The sequence below is a fragment of the Drosophila busckii genome, chromosome 2L (genome assembly GCF_011750605.1).
Source record: "Drosophila busckii strain San Diego stock center, stock number 13000-0081.31 chromosome 2L, ASM1175060v1, whole genome shotgun sequence".
In the NCBI taxonomy this organism is placed as follows: domain Eukaryota; kingdom Metazoa; phylum Arthropoda; class Insecta; order Diptera; family Drosophilidae; genus Drosophila; species Drosophila busckii.
Window position 1 is genome coordinate 16,742,196 of NC_046604.1, and position 13,312 is coordinate 16,755,507.

Here is a 13,312-nt window from a genome sequence, read left to right on the forward strand (position 1 = left end):
GCTCTCTTTTAAGCTAAAACACGCCCACTGCCGCCCCGCCTGCCTCTACTGCTTGCATTCCTTGAAAGCATTCCATGTGGATTAACGACTACAAGTCTTTTGTTTATGCAACTACTTGGAATATTTTTTACGCTATAGCTGCGTCTATAACGCTAAATAAGTAAGTAAAATAATTAAGCTACCCACACGTTCAAGCCTTTAGCTGCATTGCAGTTTTATTTGTTGCTGCTGTGATTTATCATCACATGCCAGCTATACTCGATTAAGTGTTAAGTGTTTGACGATTAGATCATCCGTTTGGGGCGCGTCAAGCCGCTTAGCCAGGCTAATGAGCGTTTTGGCCACACGGGCGCGCAAGCCAAGGCCATTAAGCGAGCCTGCAAGTTGATTGAACCTGCCACAGACTGCAGACAGCAGCAGTCGCAGCATCAGCCTCAGCCATGTGGCAAGTTGAAGGCAGCTGCTTCCTATTTGCAGCCCCAATTGCTTACCTGTTGTTGTTGGTTGGCTACAGTGCGCGTCACAATTATATAGACAAAATTCTGTAGAAATTCAATGAAAAATTGATGAATCAGCGCAGATCTTAGCTTACGCTAATTGTTATTTAGCAGACTCATTTTGAATGTTTAACAAGTTGCAGTCACTTTTAGAATAATTAAATATGAGCTGAGTAAATTCAAAAAACGTGAGCAATAAATGTTGGCTTAAATTCATAAACGTTAAAAGAATAGCTAATAACTAAAAAATAAGCTTAATTAAAATTTCAAAAAATACTTTTCAAATGAAAATCATGTTTTAAATTTTAGGCTTAATTAGTTTAAAATGATTATTTGAAATAACAATTTTAATTAGTTGCTCGCTTTATTAGCAACATCGCAATACATTTAATTATATATTTGCTACTAGAATTAGCTGTAATTAATTATTTGCAATTAAGCATTGAAAGCAGCTACAAATAATTTTTAAAAGTTGCAACATTCAAGTTTATTCAATGCAACTATTTTGGAAGCAAGCATAGTAAAAATATAACATATAGTATCTTGATTTCTCACATTGTATGTTTATGTTGCTGCTGTTGTTGTTGTTGTTGTTGCTATTGCGTTTTAACTAGCCCATAGTCGTTGTTGTAATTCATATTGTAATTGTTTTGTTTGTTGTTGTTGCGGCTTTCCACAGTATGTTAACAATTTTGATTGGCAATGCGATGCGTGTAGGTTTTTTGTTTTGTGTATTGTTTTCAGCTGCTGCTGCTGCTTGTTGCATGTGGCAAATTGCAATTGCAGCAGCCGCTGCTGCCGCTGCCAAGCGTAACCAACATTACCATTGGCTGCGGCGTTGAACTCAACAGCAATTCTGTCCGAAACACATTCTTAGCCAACTTAGCACGCAATAGCCAAAATGCAAGAGCGAGACAGCGACACAACTAACGCACTTAACGTGCCCATATATCACGCGTGCCTTTGGCCATATTTGTGTCTTAGGCTCGACGCGGGCCACAGCACACATCAAATGTCAGCTACCTTTTAAGTTGCTTGTTGCTTGTTGCTGCTGCTGCTGCTGCTTTTTTCTCATTGTGCTCAAAGTGCTTTTCACCATATTTGGACGCCATCAAAAGTGCTCTGAAAATTGCTTGGGCTCTCTGCATAATAATTAACTAAGGCTATTAACCATTTGGAATCTAACGGTAATTGCGTTATGTTATAATATGACAGCTGTGACAGCTGCGTAAACAAAACTCGACAGCGCTCGCTTAGGTTACTTTGTTTATATTTTCACCATTTATATAATTTGTTTAAATATATGCCGTTTGCTTAAACGATTTGTATTTAAAAGTAAACACACAGATTTCATTTCAATGTAGCGCAATTAAAGTGATCACATTACAGTCTGCTAAGAGTTCAAAAGAAATATATATGAAAAGGTATGCGAAAGTTATTAAAATACAATTCAAAAGCTTCATTAGTGGAAAAGTTTTATCAGCTATGGGTTTGGTATATTTTAATATAATAAATTTTAGATTTTAAATCCGTGTAATAAAAACAATTTTAATTCAAGAGCGTCAAAGAAATTATTGAGAAAAATGCGGTATATTTTAATGTATATATGTTTAATATTTATATTTATGCTTATTTATATTTTGTCGAAATTTAGATTTGTCTCTCAGTAATGGTAAAATTTTAATTAGTGAGCTTTGTAGAATTTGTTTGACTGTTAATTTAGTATTTTTTAATATAATAAGATATCTTTTTATATTGTTACTTATTTATAATCTTTTCGAAATTTTGAGCTGTCGCTGTAATGAAAATCGAAGCAGTATTTTTCTATATTTTTGCTTATTTATTTTTTATAATAATATTAAGATATATGTTTTTATATTTATTGCTTATTTATAATTTTTTCGAAATTTTTAGCTGTCGCTGTAATGAAAAAGCTTTAAAATCGAACAAGTATTTTTCTATATTTATGCTTATTTATTTTTTATAATAATTTTAAGATATATGTTTTTATATTTGTTGCTTATTTATAATTTTTTCGAAATTTAGAGCTGTTGCTTTAAAATCGAAGAAGTATTTTCTATATTTATGTTTAGCTCTTTTCTAAATAAGACTTGCCTCTGTAGTGTGCAAATTTTAATTATAAAACGTCCCACTGTACTGCTGATTGCCCAGCGAGCCTTAATTTGAAATTAGGCGCCCAACGTGAGGCAAAGCTCAAGCTTCAACTATTTGTGTTGCTATAATGCGTTACACTTAATTCAATCGCAGATGGGAAGCAACAAAAGTTGCTGCTGACCCACTTTACAACTAGAAACTTGTAGATTGGGAAGCCCGCAGCGCCCTCATAGAAGACAGTAACAACTATTAGAGAAGATGGCCAAGCAAAGCAATAAAAATTTCTTTTAATTCATTTAATTTCATTTAAGCCAACTCAGGCGAGAACAGTCAGCGCTTAGCCTTTGGCCATGCTTAATAATTCGTTTTTTTTTTATTTTTATAAAATTATTGTATTTCTTTTTGCTTTGCTTATGCGATTTGACCTGATTAACGACAGCACGCACACTCAGTTGGCTTAGAAAGTGTCGCCGCTCTCTTTGGCCAGCGCCGGAGTTTGAGTTTTTTTTTTAAGACTTTTGGGTACGTTTGAGTTTAATTGAAAAATAATAAAAGTCAAGCAGTTTTCCACTCAACTTTGACATACAGCGCACAAACAAAAGTTCATTGAAACTTGCCGCGCTGAGTAAACAAAAAAAAAAACGTGTAAAAAAAAGGTTGCTTATTTTTAAATATTATGACAAAAGCAATGGCTGAAAAGCTTTGTTAATAACTCAAGTCAAGCCTCGCAGCGTTCTTTGCTTACTTGTTGAAAAATTCTAATTAAAATGTTAACAAAAAAAACACAAGAGAATCTTCTCACATTTAAAAGCCAAAGCTAGCAATTCTTTTGAAGCCAATGTATGTATGTATGTGTGTGTGTGTAAACTGGCTAAGATGAGTGTAGATATTGCGTATGCGCAATACGCTGTTGAGCATAAATCAAAGTAAGTTAGCTACGCTCTATATTTTTGTAACTATTTCTAACTTTCAACAGACCCAACGCTAATTATTATGCATTTTACATAAGTTGAGCCTCACATTTCATTCACTTAAGCAGTGTCTGACGCCCCAATTTGGCTGTAAGCTCTTGCCAAAGTTTTTTGCTATGTGTAGCCAGTCGCATAATGACCATAATGCTGGCCGATTTGCATGAAACAAAGACTGAAACTGGTTTTGGTTGCTGCCATTGCAATGCATAGAGGCTAGAAGCAGCTAAAATGAAACATTTATTAAATGCTTTAGCTAGATCCGGACTAAGATTGCAAGAAATGAAAGGCAAGCAACATTTGTTGGCTTGTAGCTAAATTTATGAGTTAAGTAGTTCGCTTGCAATGTATTTAGACAGTTAAATGGTAAGCAGCTGCTTAATCAATAAGGCTAACAGGCAATTGTTGGCTAAGACAGCGAAGAGTGCAGATATTTATTTAAAGGATTATACAAAATATTTAAAATTAAATTTAAAATTATGTATTTAAAATTATGTTTTTAGATTTGATAAACTTAGTTTGAGCCATTCTTATTATAAATAAAAAATAAAACAAAGCGCAGCTTAAGCTCGCCATTTGAGTTTAAATCTCGCGCTTTAGTTGACATGTTTTAATTGCTTAAAAATTAACTAACAAAATATGCCAAAATGTTAAAACTATAACAAGTCAAAAGCTATAGCCATGACTTAAATTAATTTATAATCTGCAGCTTTATTTATGCAAACATTTTAAATCATTTTTTATTTAAGCTCAAGTCATTCATCAAAATTTGTATAGCAGGCATCAAATTTTAAATTCTGTGATATATAACCTTGATCTATTGATCTATTGCAACTGCTTACTAACTGCAAATTGTTTTGACCCTCTACTTAAACAACTCGAATCAATTTCGCGTCTAAATCAAAATTGTAACATTAAATTGAATGCACGTTTTTGATTTCGCTTTGCTTTTTTTTGTTTAATTCCGACACGTTCCAAAAATCGGTAATGCCAACTAATTTGTTGGCCATTTTTAGATTCTCTTTTTTTGTTGTTGTTATTATTGCTTTTGTGGTTTATGCCGATTAGCATTAGATGCTGTTGCCTTTTGCCGGTTGAATGAACTGGAGCTGATTCTTTTGAAATCAATGTAATTGCCACTTGGCTAACAGCTGGAGACTTCCGTCATGCAATTGGCTACACTTTTACGAAAAAATTGTTAATTGTGCGCTAATTGTAAATTCATTTAGTTAATTTGTTAACATTAATTGTGATTTGAAGCTTTCACTACACTACAATGTCTATGACATTTCATAAGTGAGTTGACTTCTGTTTGTTTGTTAACTTGCCATTGACTACAGCATTAATGACAGTTAAAAATATATATATTTGGCAATTTTAACACTTTTAGTTGTGGGTGTTTGACTGGCATGTGTTTTGTTTATTATTGACATTTTGTTGTTTTTGTTTTATACTGCGACTACCGCTTTTGGTTAGCTTGGCCTAAATTTGCATAATTTATGTAATTTTTGCGTAGTTTTTTGCCTCTTCATGAGTTGTGTGTAAACAAATAAAATTTGAAATAGTTTGAGATTTTGTGTGTAGCTCGAGGCGTAGGAAATTTTGTTTATAGTAAAAAGTTGTATGTCCATAAGTCAAACTATTTATTGTTATATGTTTTTTATTTTAAGCTGCAAGTTTTGTAGGTTTGGGCAATCAGGTAACATTATCTGATCTGATTAGAAACTGTTGGCATACAACATTTCAACTCTTGTCTATCTTTTAATGTTCTATTTAAGTTTTTAGTTTGTATTTTAATGTTGTGTTACTTACTTAATTTTTTAAGAGAAGCTAAAGTTTCTTCTATGAGTTTTTCTCATTCAAAATCAGAAAATTATACGATGCAATCGAAACTAATGACACAGAAAATTTTAACTCTTAATATTCTTTTAGTTAATTGAGTTTATGGGTTAAGATAATGTTGTCTACGTCTAAAATTTTCTCAGCCTAAATTATAAAATTAGCTGATCTGATAGTAACTGATGAAATTTAAACTCTTAACTCTTTCTTTTAATGTTCCTAAAGTTTGCTTTTTCGATTTTTGAGCATAAGAGATAATGTCTTGTCTTCGTCTGAGATTTTCTCAATTTAAATCAGGAAATTATCTGATCTAATGGCATAGAAAATTTGAACTCTAATGTTCTTTTATATATTTGAGTTTTTTAAATAATGCAAAGTTGTCTGCGTCTAAAATTTTCACAGCCTTAATTAGAAAATTAGCTGAACTGATAGGAATGATGATGAAATTTCAACTCTTTCTCTTAATGTTCTTAAAGTTTACTTACTTCTCACTCGTCTGAAATATTTTCTAAATTTAAATGAGAAAATTATCTGATCTTATACGAACTAATGACACAGAAAATTTTAACTTAATGTTACTAAAGTTTGCTTTGCTTACTTGATTTTTTAGCATAAGAGATAAAGTATTGTCTTCTCATCTGAGATTTTCTCATTCTAAGTAAAGAAATTATCTGAACAACAACACTCAACGCTCTTTTAAGCTTCCTTAAGTTTGAGTTTGATTTTTTAGCATAAGACCTAATGTTAGGCGAAGCTCTGAGATTTTCTCATTCCAATTTTGGGCCCGCACACAAAGCGCGGCTTTGTTCTTGCGCTGATCGTCATAACGGCAACTCCAAAGGGCTGTGCCACAATTTTCCAGCACAGTGGGAAGAACTAACTCAGATGACCTTGTTCCCAGCACAGAACTCAACCCATTTGGTTTTCAATTCGCTTAACGACGATTTTCGGCTGTGGTTTCATTTTACGAAAAGCAAAATACGTGAAAGAAACTTAATCAAGCAACCACAAGCAGAATAAAGAAATGAAAAGGTAGCGCATGATAAATTCAAATCAAACTGCAGTCTAATTTATGGGCTTTGCACGTAGCTCAAGCTGCACCCACCAACCAACAAAGAAAAAAAAAATTCGTAGCATGCAGCGGCTGTTGATTAAAGACGCCCACCTACTTTCCCAAACGCCCGCCCGTCTTGGCCGTCTGTCTGTCTGTCTGTCTAACTGGGCTTATCATTTTCGTCTCGGACGGCGTTGCCTGACTGACAGCCATTCAAGTGTTGGATTCTTAAGTGGCACTTTGCCTGCTTGGAACGCTCTTGCCACTGCCGCTTTTGCGCAAGCGCTGAGGCGTGTCCCCAAGCCAGGCAACGTCATCAGGGGCTTCGCTACTTCTCTCGCTCTTCGCTCAGTTGTTTTTTTGCTTGTGCTACTTTGCAAGCGAATTTGGCACACAGCGCTAACTGTTAAACCCAATTCTGCAAATGCAAAATAAGCGTCAACAATATTATTATATAGCTAATAATTTTTATAATAAAGTGCTTTAAATATTGCAAGTGTTTATTAAAGTGAAAGCTTTTAAATTATAAAAAATTAGTTGCAACTTTAAAGCTGCAGCAAATTATAAAATTGAATTTTTTTGAATTTTTCACACTTTGAATACATTTTTATATAAGAAAAGCGTTAATGACAATGCACAATATTTGTAATATTAATTACACTATATAAGCGCTACTATATGTAGTAACAATAGCTGTTAAAATAAAGCAGTAGCAGCTACTTTGTAGGCCAGTGTAAATGCCAAGCTTAAGATCAATCTTAAGTCGCATTTTTTAGCTTGAAATTTAAGTTAGCGCAAGAATTTTAGATCTAAACATAAGTTTAAGCTGAAAATGCTACGCAGCGCAGCTTAAGTTACTTTCTTATTATATTTATAATATAGATATATATATATATAAAAGTTGCGCTACGATTGAAATGCTTGAAATTCAATATAGAGCTGCAGCTGTTGACTGCTCAAGCGCAGATTAAAACGCATTAAGAACGTGTTACCATTTGCTTTTGATAAAAACTTAAACGCGATAAGCTTAAGAAATTATTAGCAAGCGTATTTGTTTATAATGTTGCTGCCTGAGCGAGATGACAACACATTTCAAATTCATTGAGCACACAGCTGAAGCAAAAGATTTGCAAACTTTCCCACGAGTTGCTGCCATTTGTTTAAGTGATTTAGCGATTTGTAGCCGCTGCTGAGTCAACAAATGTCACCAAATACACTGCAAAAAAATTGACACAGTTTCGTAACTGTTTGCGCAAATTATTGGAGCACAAATTGTAGCTTTGAACATTGAACATTTCATTAGAGCAGAAAATATGTTTTTTTATTTGCATAAAGCAGCAACAAAAGCAAAAGGCGTTGCCCCAAGATCAATTAAATGTGCGGCTTTGTCTTAAAGTTTATAAAAGGCATTTGTTAAACTTTTGTTATGCATACTTCCTGTTATAAACTATATAAAATTAAAATCTTACTTTGCTTTTCAAGCAGCAATTTCAACTGCAGCTCCGTTGTGCAACTTGCTTGAGAATAACAACAACAATAGTCTTAGCTTTGGGCGCTGAATTTCGTAAGTTAAGTTACCACAAGCAACAGACTGAAGAAGCCGCCACAACCAAAAAAAAAAAAAAAAACAATTGAGTTTGCAATTGTGTAAAGTTTTTTTGTTTCTTTTTTTTTTGTAGCAGTTTGAGACGCAATTGTTTGCACTCTTTTCAAACAAAATGTTAATGAATCTTTTAATTTGATTTCATGGCACTGCCACTGACTCATAGATTCAGTCTATGCTGCTGCTGCAAAACGAAAGTGAAAGTAAAACTGTGTGCAAAAAAATTGTTTGAATACAAATTTGTTTTGTCTGCTGCGTTTCACACGCAAGTTTATTACACTTTCAACTTTGACTGTGCGAAAAAAGTAGTAAGAGCGTAACTGCAATAATAATAAATATATAAACAAAAGCGTTAAGCGAAAGGTGCAACAATAGGGCGCAACTAACTTTTTATGCATAAGTACTAAAGTGCTAAACTTATTAGAGTGACTGCTTATGCCTTTTTATGTTCTATGCATTAGTTATTGAAAATCAAGTTTGATTTATTAGCTATAACTTAACTGACAAGTTGAATGTTGAGCACACGCCTTTATTTTCATATGATAAATTACAGTTTATCGATAAAAACGCTTTTACTTTTATACACAACTCTAAAATAAGAGAAATCTTAAGAAAGTCTTGAGTGAAAGAACTGTCTACGACTTTCATATTCTAAACAAATTTATAACTAATTTTTTATTCATAGACCAGCATAAAAACTGAATATACTTTTTCTCTTTTATTTGAAATTAACTTAACCTTGCCTAACATTTGAAATCAAAGCGACAAATTTTCAATAAACCTTAACTAATAAAAATGTAAAGCATTTACTATAAATCTATATAAAGAAAGTTAGCAAATTTGTTGCTTAGGCTATAATTAAGCGCAGCTAATAAGACACACCTTGAGCTCAATGTACAGCAGATAGAAAAAAATGCAATCAGTGTTTGGTTATCAGTAAGCTGATAACACTTATCGGCTAAATACGCTTTATCAAAGAGCTACTAGCACTAGCTGTAAAGTTAGTTAAAAATGTCATAAAAATTATAGCAATCAGATTTTGTATTAAAAAACATTTTTAAGAAATGCTTGCCAAACAAAAAAGTTTTTAGTACATTATTTTAGTACAGCGTATACAACAGTCGACTTTATCCAAAATGAAATTTGCTGTCACACATTGTGTTGACCCGTTTGGCTTGACCAGTTTGGTTTGCCAGCTCATTGGTATTGGATTGAAGGCGCAGGCGCGCAGCATGCCACAAAATTGTGGTAAGCAGCATTTGTTATGCGTTGGCGTTTGAAATGCAGATAAAGCGTGTGCCAGACAAACAAATTTAAATCAAACAAAAAATACAAAATTATGTGCCGTACGCTACGCTGCGTTGAAAATTATTAAATTGTAAATAAATACAAAAGCAGCAGCAGCCGGCAGCAAAGAAATCTCAAGCGTAAGAGTCAGACAAGAATTATGTTCGTGTCGTCGTCGTTTTTGCTAGTGTTGATATTATTATTTGTGTTTTTTTTGTTCATTTTTCCGGCTAGTACTCAAGCGCACCTCAGACGTTGCGGTCGGCGTTTTGGCAGTCGGGCAATGTCGTTAATTGTCGCCAGCAACGAAATTATAGTCCGATAATCATTTAGTACGTACTAAATGAGCGCGTGTTTTAGTACTAAAACGAACTGCAGCGAAATTTGCAAACAACATTTAGTACAGCTATTGCATTAGCTGCATGTGTGTGTGTTTGTTTATGTGTGTGTGTGCTTATCACACACAAATGTTATACATAGCTAGATAACAGTATTATTACTAAACGACATTTAACTCGTGTGCTAAACTGTGAGCTAAATATGCAATTTATTTGTTGCCTTGTTGCTAAAAATTTAAAGATTTTAGCATTACTTTTAAAGGTTTAAACAAAACGAACGAAACGAACAGGTGAGCGTTGTACTAAAATGTGCTAAAGTGCGTTACTTGTTTTTGCAGCAATAACTGATAAGCATTACTATATAATTTATGAGCCTGTCTGTTATTGTTAAATGCCTAAGCAAATATTTTGACAATGGTACAATTATTTATTAAATATTTGCAATGTTGCTGCTTTATAACAAAAGCAGCGTCTTTAACGCACTTAATGCAATATTTTTAAGACCTAGTGAGGCTAGTGAGTCATTTGACAGCCACGACGCGCCCCAAACAACAAACGTGCTCAGTTGGTCAGACGCATACACAACGAGCTAAAAAAGTGAGAGCGCGAAGAGCGTGAGAGCGGTGTGGGGAGCAGCCCAACAAGATCCCCACTTTATCCCATAATTCATATGAGCTTTGTTGTTTATGAAAGGCCCACAAAAGCAGCAACGTGATATTGTACAACAAGTTAAGACAGCTGCCATAGAAGCTAACCGACTAGCTGCTACGCTTTTTAGCCAAGACAGCAACCAATTACCAGCTAAATGCGTCAGCAGCAGTTCTAATGCTTATGCATTAATTTAAATAATTGCAATTTATTAATTGTCAAACTATGCTGAGCATGACGCAGCAGTTTGACATTCAAATTATGACAAGTTGTCTAGCACTTGTACTAAATTATTTGTGTATTTGCTTAATAAATTTTGCCGCAATTAAACATAAATTGGTACGTTTGACGCTTAAGTTAGTTCAGTTTTAATGCTATATAGCCAGCTATAGACTCTGAATTTTGTGCAGTGTATAGTACAAAAATAAACGGAGCTAAATACAAAATTATAGCAAACCAATTTATAACTGCACATTTGTATTATAGCCAAGTGAACTTTTGCAATTAAATGCGTGATCCCTTTAAAAACAGATGGCCTAAAGTTTTTGTTTCTATTTCTGTGCACAACACTCAGACAAAGAACTAACTAATAAAATTTATGCTTTTTACTTTGTGTTTGCTTTTTTTGTCACTGCCCTTCTAGTGGAAACTAAAGCTGTATTTTTCAGTTGGTAATTTTATTTTTAGCAGCGCACTAAATGTGACGCATTTCGTTTAATTTGGCATGTGAACTTATTTATTTCTTTTTTCGAGTGAATGACTTGTGTGCTCACTTTTTAGTACAATCTTCTTAATTAGACAACGCCACTGCATTATCGCTGCTCATCCTATTGAACATGATATATATAAATGTCATTTCATTATTTTTTTGCGCACAGAGTCCAAAGTTTATTGAAGTGAGCTTAATTTTGATGGATGCATTGTTGGCAAAGCCGCACAGTAAACAACTTCCGATTTTAAACTATTGTGTACGCATTTTGCCCGTTTCTATCTTATCTGGCGTATAAAAAAAAAGAATCACATTACTTGTTCTACACTAAATGGAAAACTTCTTCAGTGCCTCGCCTCGCTGTGTGTGTTTGCCTTCAACTGTTTTGTTATAAATGGCTTTAGTCTTGGGCGATAAGCTGCAGATGAAATGAAAGATATATGATTGATGTCATATGCTGTGTTGTTGTTGTTGTTGGGTTAGCACACATTTTGTTGATGGCCTGTCAAAATGTTCTGTTCACAGAAGTTGTCTTTTGCATATTGAACTGATTAATTGGACAAGATCTGTTGTGTATAACAGGAAATGATGATGTATATTTTTAAAAAATAATTTAGTTCAAAAGGAAGTGTACTAAAAAATTACTACAGCTGTTGTTGAAAGCGTCGGTTAATACATAAATTTTAGAACTGTGTGTAACATTGTGAAAAGTGTAAAAAATTAGAAATAACAAATTTAAAAAAAAAAATAAATTTGATAAAATACAGCACAAATTTCTAGGCATATTAAAAAATTTAATTGAAAAAAGTTTACTTTATATATTTAATATAAAAAAGATTTAATTGAAATGTGCAAAAATAGCAATTTTATATATTTAATATAAAAAAGATTTTAAAAAAGTATATAAATTAAATGTTTTATGTGCTAATAATTTGTTTACGTCTGCTAGCGCTAAATTAGAAATTTTAATTAAAATTCCAATCAGAAATATATATGTATCATAAATCGTTCAAAATTAGCTATAATTGTATATCTAGCTAGCTAAGTATAGCATTTAGCTTCAACTCATTTATTTTTAGAACACTTTGAACTCAGCCGCAACACCCTGTATATACTTAGAACTGTACTAAAAACATACGAATTGCTATAGCACGTGTAGCACTTTTGCTTTTTGTATACAAATCGAATTTTCGCTTTAAAATTCGATGCATGAATGATTTTCTAAAAGCCACTTGACATTGAGCCAACAGCCTGTCAGCCTAGTAATCAATCTATTGCACTTTTTGCTTAGCCAAAAGTTTTCGACTGCTTCGAGACATATCAATTGATTTTCAACATACCAGAATATTAACAAAATGTTTGTTTGTACATTTTTCTTGCGAAATATTTGTGTGTGTGCGTGTGTAAAAGCTTCCAATCGAATTATAAATATCATGAGTTTACATAGGCACGTATTGCTGGTGTAAACAAAAGGTCGAGTGACGTTAGAGCGAAAAATGTTTTCCCTGTTTATAGATTAAAACGGATGAAACCAAATACAGAATAAGCAGAGCACTCAGAGATTAACTTGACATTGAAAAGTGCAGAGCGGCGGGGGTAGCTGGAATTGGAATTGGGTTATCGCTTCAGCAATGCAATACAGCGTTGCGAAATTGCCTTAAACAAAATCTATAAATCGTTGTATATTGTATATATATGCAGCTGAGAAACAAAAGCAAATTACTACTAGTTTGCATAAGCAGCGCCCACTGAGCGTGGACGTATTTGATTTAAACATTTGCCATGTGCAAGGCATACACAAATACTTATTAGCATTGAGCAATTAAACAGCGCCCCCAACTCAGAACTTAGAAAACAATTAGACTCAGGTGTGAGCTAAATGCATTTGCTTGTAGCTGTGCTAAAAGTTTAGCAGCTAAAGTATTTGTTATGCTTAGAATATAACTAAACAGTTTTTAATTTGTTGCAGAAAATTGTTTTAAAGCTGCTATAAATAGCAACAGTACTAAATATTAAGCTTAGACTAAACAATTTAATTTAGTACTGCTTAGTAGCAGCGATTACTAAACAATATTAAGTCATTAATTGCAGCAGCTAAGCTATAAACTTAGCTTGTACTAAGCGTTAACAAATTTTTAGCACAATTGCTTTTGTTGCCAGCCTATACATGTTCTAAAAATGTGCTAAATTAACTTGTCGCACATTTGTTTTGCTACTAATTAGTTAACACTCCCTTTTATATTATATATATTAT

The 13,312-nt window shown here is 33.2% G+C and overlaps 1 protein-coding gene across 4 annotated transcripts in view; it reads left to right on the top strand.

The window, feature by feature from the left end:
* Positions 1-61: 61 nt before the first annotated feature.
* LOC108607683 (transcription initiation factor TFIID subunit 1) overlaps positions 62-13,312 on the top strand; it is a 48,120-nt gene continuing 34,869 nt past the window's right edge. The window contains exon 1 of one of the 4 annotated variants that reach the window (XM_017998640.2): positions 62-160. The gene's annotated coding sequence lies outside the window, so the exon portion shown is untranslated. The remainder of the gene's footprint in view (positions 161-13,312) is intronic. The other 3 variants (XM_017998641.2, XM_017998643.1, XM_017998642.1) reach the window with 3 other exon arrangements.